Below are 9080 nucleotides of genomic sequence, written 5' to 3' on the forward strand. Positions count from 1 at the left end.
TGATTCTAACCTTGTAACAAAGGCATCATATTGCGCCCACTGTGCCCTTTCAACGAAACATTGCAAACAATAAGTATTTGCAACTCATTGAGAATGAGAAATTTCATGATACCTATGTAACAACTTGTCTCGTATTTACAGAAGTATACCCTTCGAATTGCTATGAGTGGAAAAATGTTGAGAGTTACACTGGTTCTTTTAAGTATTACCACCTTGAAATTGGTACATTGCTCTTTGAGGGGGGCATACAACTAAGCAGCTCGCAGAGAACCTTGTTTTTTTCTATGACTCCAAGTACATATTGCCCAAGGGGAGTCGAGAATATGGAACCCTTGAGTCTATGTATATATCGAATCTCAATAGCATAGAATGGCCATTGTGTAGTAGCGGCAATTTGCACATGTGTAGCATAAAAATTTCAGCAAACATATTGAGTTCTATAAAGCCAAGCACCGGCTCAAAGAATGTACATCTAAGCTGGTTCATACCGATTGCAATTTTTACACACATGTTCAAAGTACTTTGTCACACAACAGAATTTATGCCTAGTGTTCAAGTATCGTAGATGGAGGATGTCAATGGTAAATGGTTGTGCCTTGATCAAGACATGCGTGAAAGTGCAACTGTGGATGTTACTGTCATTTGTGAGGGCTGCGAGCCCCAAGTGTTGCAAATGGAGGATGATTGGCCCTTGAGTATAATGCGCCAGGAAATTACAATGTTAATGTAGAATCCACCTGTTAGCTTCTATTTTAAACTAGATGGCAGGAAAATTTGAAGCCAAGCTGAGGATACTGTTACCAGCGAAAAGTGTGTGGCTCCACATATTTTAGAAATTGTAGAGTCTCCCTAAAAATCCTAACACCACAAGTTGTAATATCCAATACCTATAAATTTTTGGATTGTTTTGGCCAATAGAATATTGCCACTTGCAAACTTGTAATATTTAAAAATTATGGTATTTATGTAAAATCGTACACTTGTTATATACTTTCCACATCAACACATTTACATATGCATGTAAACTTTACAAAGACATAAGTAAAGCCATAACTAAATATCATATGCGAACATCCCTTAATGGTTTAAAACTTAAGGTTTTTAATGTAGAACTAGTTTAGTTCTTGTTTCATTGTTTCATTTCACACTTTCTCTCTTCATCTCTTTATATCCACCACATCCCTCCTACCTGCTACGATGGACTTTGATGAGTGGATCCACAAGATTATCTTTGCCAACCAGGGTGACGAGATATTCCAGGTTTTCTATAAGAACTTCAACCTTGAAAGCGTGCTCTCATCGCTGGATCCCCCCCTTCAGGTTTTGGAAAACTTTGTGAGCACCATTGCTACCTGCACATACTCCATTGAGGGATCTGACATGACTTGGGTGCCTCTTGAACAAATCATGGTATTTCAGGCAGGGAAGAATCACCAAAAAGTGGTAAATAGGTGTCTGGCCCATGTGGATCCTTCGCACAGAGTATGCACTATTCCCATGTACAGTGCACTAGGTACATCACCTTTGGATCTCATGGAGTGTGATTGCGCATTGGCAATTTACCTCCTTGCATTGGATACACCCCTAGAGGAGAAGAGTGATGAAGATACAACTCCACAGGTTGTTGCTATCACATACATGCGAGAAGAACCGATTTAAGAGCTCATAAATGTTAAAGAGAAACATGGGTGGTGGTAGAGCAAGGGTTGGCTCTCATGGTGCCATCTTCTTCAGAACAGCCACAAGTCGACAAACCCAACCTTGTCTCCTTGATGCCCATTGAAGTAGATGGTGTACAATACTTGCTTCTATCAAATGTGCTGCAATACTTGGAAATGAAGGAAGAAGAGTTGTTTTTCATCCTAGTCAGGGATTCGATGGAAGACCTGATTAATTATGATTACATGGATGTGCATCCGACGATGGCAAAGATTGGAAGATATGATGGCACAAGCTTAGATACAGTGAGTGCCATCATAGTAGCACAAGAGCATATTACCTCGATTGAAGAAGATTACCTTGTGCTGAATGCTGATTTTGAAGCACTACAGCATGATTTGTTCGGACCAAGGCCCCAGCTGGAACCAAGGAGTTTGTAGATCCCTCTGCCCAAAGAGGTGCCTCGCTGACACACGAGGAAATGAAGATACACGATGATCTGGAGAAGGTGAGATTTATAACTACCGTATATTTTTATGCAATGAAACTTGATGGCAGGGTGTATCAGGTTCCCGGAATCCACTAGTGAAATCTTGGCTAAAAATTATGCCTGCAACTGCCATGTCTGAAGTCTGGCGTCTAGGGCAGGACAGAGCAGCTGCAGGTCCCAAATGCCGGACTTCGGATAGGGCAGCTATAGGCATCATTTTTTGCCAAGATTTCACCGGTGAACTCCCGGGGACCTGACACACCCTACCGTCAAGTTTCATCGCTTTTTAATAACTCTAGGTTAGTAGCTAAATATATTTTTTGATTTGACTTTGTCATTCAGGACATATTGTATATAGATGAGTTTGCATAAGGCAAGGAGGAGCTCGACATGCGGATCGACGAAAGGATTCAGCTCTGAAGGAGTACATTGGCAACCTTGTTGCAGACTTGGTGGTCTTCCATAAGAAGTGCTCACCAGGAGGGCAAGAAATAATCATGAAAATTCGAGCTTTGACCAAGTTTGGACCTTTTCGAGCGATACCTGTGTCATCTAGCTTGGAGAAGGTGGTGCTAATCAAGCGGTCAAAGTTTCTTTACTTGTTTGACTAGTTCTTTTTAGCTTGGCTGTGTTGGAACAGTTGGTTAGTGACTAGCTCTAGCCTTTTTATCAGATTATGCTTGGCCTACTCCTCGTGGATTTCATGCCTTGGTTTTGTCAGGGGGTGGGGTGAGAGCTGTGATGTGTTTTGATGCGTATCTATTTTGTATTAGCTTGATGCTTCCTTTGATTGTGTATGTGCAGATCTGTTCATGGGATTCGACGGGCTGAGTTGCCCTATCCCGTGCTCGCCAATGACAGATGATTTTTGACCCCGAGAAGTGCTTAAAAATAGCTTTAAAATCCCAATTTCAGGGAAAAAATAGACTTTGTTGAAGGCGACAGCTGCAATCATTACGATTTTAAGCAGCAAAAGCCCAAAAGTGCTTTAAAGACCCACCGAGCGACGGTTGGGAGAGTTTATATAATTTCTCGGCATGTCAGATGAGACTCTCGAAAATGGGGGACTCCAAGACGAACTACTAGAGATTTCTAGACCTCAAATGGGACATCGGACAGTCGAATGGTAGTACCAGAGAGGCGTCAAAGAGCCAATTTTCATGAAAAAAGCAAACAATGATGGACGGCTAAGCTAGAGTTTTCCTAGATGCATTTTGACATCAGGAATCCAACGCAAGTCTCGGTTCGTTGATCCGAGCCCATTTGACTCCCCATTTAATCCCCACAAGGTTCGGGGTTATGAAGCGGCTACTAGCCAATTTTCATGAAAAAATCAAACAATGATGGATGGTTGAGCTAGAGTTTTCCTAGATGCATTTCGACATCAGGAATCCAACGCAAGTCTTGGTTCGTTGATCCAAGCCCATTTGACCCCCCATTTAATCCCCGCATGGTTCGGGGTGGTGAAGTGGCTACTGGATCTAGAAGCCGAGAAGAGTGTGACGAGGCCCACATTTGTAGATTTTGACATCACGAAGCCACCCGTCTAGACGGATCTCAATTACGACATCGTTTGCCCCCTCAAAACTGAAAAAACCACTTGCAGCAGTGTGAAAGCACAAGCCAAGAACTAGATAATTGGGTTAAAAGCTTAAAAGCTCTTAACAAAGAGCCTAAAATCCAAAAAGTGAAATGCCATGGGAGGGGGGGGAGGTGCATTTTTTTCAGCGCCTCCAATCTTGGCAATGATTGGCCATTTCTAATCCGACAAAGAGAGAGAGAGAATCCTATTGGGCCTGAGATACTTCCAATCTTCGCTCTCCATCGCCGAAATCTAATCAAAAATGATGTACTATGCTGAGAGATAAAAATCAGTCTTTCTCTCTCCTCCCTCTCTCTCTTCCAAGAGGCAATTCATGTGGAAAGAATGAAGAAGAGAATCGGTTGAAGGATGCTTGTCCGGCATGGTACCGGATCACTCCCAGATCGATGGAGGGCTAGAGATGGCTGTCCAGAGGTGGGATAAGATCCTATAAACTTGGTTTCCTTGAAACTTTCTCATACAAACCCTCACTATCTGATGGAAGCGGCAAAGCAATTGGTTTCACCTTTTTTTCAACCATCTTATACTTTATCTCCATAACTGCTTCAGCCCATTGTAATCCTTCATGCTGAGAAACAATGCTATAACATCATACATGTCCAAAGAACATATTGGTAACATCTTATACTTTATCTCCATAACTGCTTCATCCCATTGTAATCCTTCCTGCTGAGAAACAATGCTATAACCTCATGTATGTCCAAAGAACATACTGGTAACACTCTATTTTCAACCTCATTTTCTGCATGTATAATTGCTGAAATTCCATCCATAGTGTCAATAATATTCAGCCTATAAAAGAGGCCTGAAATGTCTTCATTTTCAACTATCAACCCCAATGCTCTCAATTCCTTAGTAGCTCATTTCATAGATATATGTTTAGCCTTACACATAGCTTCCAAGGCTTAAACCAACATGAATTGTTTGCTGTAAACTAAGAATAACCAGTAGTAAATACATTCTTCGTTCCATCAAGAGGCAAGTACATCCTTTGAATAGCACTACTATAGCTCCACATTACAGGAGTGCTCAATGAAAATGCAGTTCTTTGAATTCCCTTGCATTTGGAGGCAAAGGAGACTCTCGAAGTGTATCTTTATTGCTAAGATGATTAACACAAAACGGCAAATTTTCTCCCATCCTTGCTTCTAACTCTTGCATAAGGAGAACCATCATCAAGCATCTTTGTCATACATACTCCTGTAATATAGGGCTATCCCAAAATCATTGCATATGAGGAACTATATTGCACAAAGGAGTGTTGCTATTCTTATACATCACCAATCGTTACTTTTACATTAGGACATGGAGCATAGGGCTCCCTCAAAGAATTATTTGCAGCCCTCATACACCAACCATGATCAATGTCCATAGGCCATGCACCATTCTCATACATTCCATGCTCAATGACATTAATATTGGGCCCATGGCCAAACAAAGCAACACAAGGAGTTTCACACTCCCCTATTTTCACTACCGTTTTGGTGGTAGCCCTTGCCAAGTGATTTCTTGTGTAATGACTCTGAGAAATAAATCCTAGAGTCTCTTCCCCATATTGTTGCATCTGTCTTACTCCACCATGCATACTGCTACAAGACAATGCATTTTTAGCCACTTATAACTAGCTTCCTCTTCAAATCACAACAATGCACTCATAGTATCACCAAGAAACTGATGCTTTCTCTTAATTATGTCAATGATTTCATCATGAAATTCCTGCTTGGCAATGCCAAGCACCTCTCGCAAGGTGAATTCTACCTGACTGTTTAAAATATGTTCTTCACGAACCTTCTTAAGATCCACAACTGTCTGAATATCAAACTACAGCTTATATCCCAACTTCTTGCCCTTCTTTTTGCCCTCTTGTTTGTTATCCTAATTTTCTCTCCTGCCCAAACTTTTCTCCATAACATGCTCAAGGTGGCTGATTTGCAACTTTAGGTTGATCCACACTTCTTCTTGTCACTCTTTTAGATGTCCTTGCATTATCTTCATCTCTCTTTCATTTCTCTTCCACAAGTACGTCCCTATTTTGCACCATTGCTAAATATGCATATACTCAATATACATCTACCAGTGATTCCCAGCCAGCAAATGTCTTGCCCTCCTGCATGAGACATTTCACTATTAGTAACTCCCCTCTTTTCAGCTACATGCAAAGCATGTGTCCATATTGCATCCTTAGGGGACTAACCATCATGGCTAGGCATTCTATCCAACTGTAGACCAAAAGTAGAAACATGTATAGCCGCATAAGCATTTCGGATAGCCAGGTCTTCCAACAACTTTTGCATACCTCCCTTTCCAAAACTCAAAGCAAAAGGCAATCCCATTTATTGTGCATGGATCTTGCCATCTTTCCAAAAGATGAGATGTCATGCCAAGGCCTCCTAATAAGCAGCACAATCCTTTCTTTCATGCTACAAACTATCACACCTCATACATCTTTTCCTTAGTTTAGGAGTTGTTGTCCGTCCCCTTTCATCTTGTCCTTTCTCATCCAATTTTGTGACCTTCAACTGAAGATCCCACATGCCTTTAACCAATTCATCTAATACATCTTCCTTAACAATGGGAACAGTAGGTGCAGCCACATAGGGTTAGCCACAAAATTGGGTGGCTTACTCGATACATCAACTATTTTTCCTATAACAGTAAGCAAGCTAGATGCATGCAATCTTTCTCTTCTTTTATGCTTTTTCATCAGTGTAGTAACAACTTTCTTAACATGCATCCACTCTATTTTAAGCCATGTCTTTGTAGTCTAATCCTCTAACAAATCATCAAGATTCTCTTGAAGCTCAAGATCTGTTGCTTGTAGAAACAATTCAATTTTTTGACTTGTAAGAACTTGTTATTCTGCAAGATCTAATTGCCCAAACACTGACTTTCAATTTCTCTTAATAACTCTATAGCCATAAGACCTTTATTGGGTTGTGGAACCCACTCTTGGAAAGTCTTGCGGGTAATCAAATTGATGTCTTCAATGTAAAATTCTTCCCTTAGTGTCTTCTTGAAAGCTACCCAGTCAGCATCCTGCATGTACAATTTAGTAACTCAGGCTTTCAATTCATGTACAATGATCTGTATGGCTCCATGCAAGTTGAGCCACCCTAAAGAACTCCATCTTTGAGCATAGGTATGCAAATATGCATATATATTTCTACCATTAAATAGCTTCATCTCACGCTCTAGTACTTGCAAAGCATTCATCACAACAGTTTTTGTTTGAGCAGAAGCCTTCATCACCTATTGTTGTTGTTGTACCTGCATAAGCATGTTCGTATTCTACACTAACTACTATAGAAATTATGCTTGGAGGTTTTCCCATCATGTCTTTCCTTTTGAAGACCTTTCACATCAGGTTCACCAATATTGGATGGAAAGGTCGTATCCACCGAGGATCAAAGAGAGAAGGAAGTAGAGAATATGAGATAAAAGAGAAGAAAAAGAATAGACAAGAGATATAAAAGATAAAGACAAAGATCAATGATTCAAAGCACTATGTATTGATAGAACCTAATAAGATAAACAAAATCCTTGTCTACTTAGAAGCAATCTCCAAGCATTCGATCTCTTGGAGCTCCCTGGTAGACCAAAAATGTGCACCAAACACTAGCTTCTTCTCTACTACTCAGACCACAAATCTGATGGCTCTGTTGGCTTTGAAAGGGGGGTAAAAACCCACGACACCTATTCAAAATTCTCCTAGGTCATTCCTTCTTCTTTTCCTTGTTCAGAGTGTTGTTTGCTGCCTGAAAACTGCGATTGTGGGTTGTGTGAAGTCGAAAGCCCCTCTTTTTGTATAAGATCTCCCAAAACTGGCTGAAAAGTGACTTGCTTTTTGGATTTAGAATTTTCCCATACCTTTTTAGGATATTTATATAAGCAATACTTAAAATATCAAAAATGGGCTAAACTTGTCTAAAATTCTTGTATTTTGGCACTATCCATACTATGGACATTAACACTAATGACTAATATGACATTGACTCTCTAGATTCATGAGAAAGTTGGATGATGATGCACTCAATATTTTTTCACACTATGTTCACATAGCAGCATGACATCATCTAGTCAGATCGTGATTCCAAGGTTGTTTGCTCCTCCCACTGACTCAAAACCACTTGTAGTCAAGTGTGAACATGCAAAATTGGAACTAGATAGCTAGGGGATTATGTTTAATCATGCTTAAGTGACAAAACTCAAAAAAGCACATGAGATGGTTGGGGGGAGGGAGGGAGGAGGGGGGCTTTTTTTTTCGTCGCTCCTTTCTCCCATCAAAAAAAGGATTTTTGGAAACTGCTAAGATTGTCTTCCCTCTCTGAGCCATGGAATGTTGATTTCTCTTGCTCTCCATTGCTTCAAACTGCACACAAAATGATGTAGTAAGTAAAAAGATCCATTTTTAGTATTTCTCTCTCCTCTTTGTTTCTTGTTCATATGGTTGGATATGAAAGAGAGAGAGAGAGAGAGAGAGAGAGCCGATTCGACGAATCGAGCATGGATGATGGTTTCGGAAGTGTGATGGCACATACATTAGGTAGTTTGGATGCATCAATTGGCTAGAAAATAGTGTCATCAGCTCCATTTTCTCAAAATATGAGATGTATGTTTGCGGGTTTTAGAGTAAGCGACTCTTATTTAATTTTTATAATGAATCTTTAGTTCATATGATGGAAAGATTATTAGAAATGATTGAAATATGTTTGTTGATGTGTGTAATTTTATAAATTTATTTATTTTATTTTACATATATTAAAAATAATAAAATCACAAAACTCAAAACACAAGATTTAATGAAAATGGTGTTGTTCTTGGATTTTGGAGAGCAAATCATATTCATATGGCATGAAAATGAGTATGCTAATTGAGCACAATTCACATAAGTTATATAAATCAAATAACTCAAAAAAATAATTTATGTTGAAATAAATGAAAAATTTATGAAAAGTAGTCAAATAAAGAGAAAAATTTAACAAAAAATAATTTTATGCATTAAAAACTATAACAAATTAGGAGAATTTTTGTGATTGTGTAATGAAGATAAATCATAAGGATTTGCCTCAGTTTGTCTTTATTTAGTGTATGTTTAGCGACTGATTCTATGGAAAATTATCATGAAATCTCCCTACATTTGTGCAAGGAAAACATAAACGGTAGGTTTGGGACTGGAATGAAAAGATATTTGATAACTTGTTGATTTTTTTGCATATCTTAGCATGATGCTAGTAGAAAGAAATCATGAAAAGATTATTTGTACACTTCATGTTGGTTGGTTTTTAGTTAAGTTGCTTGAGCACAAAGTGTCATACATTTGGCACATGC

Source organism: Lygodium microphyllum, chromosome 30 (genome assembly GCF_053477565.2).
Source record: "Lygodium microphyllum isolate KBCC chromosome 30, Lygodium_microphyllum_v1.1.10, whole genome shotgun sequence".
In the NCBI taxonomy this organism is placed as follows: Eukaryota; Viridiplantae; Streptophyta; class Polypodiopsida; order Schizaeales; family Lygodiaceae; genus Lygodium; species Lygodium microphyllum.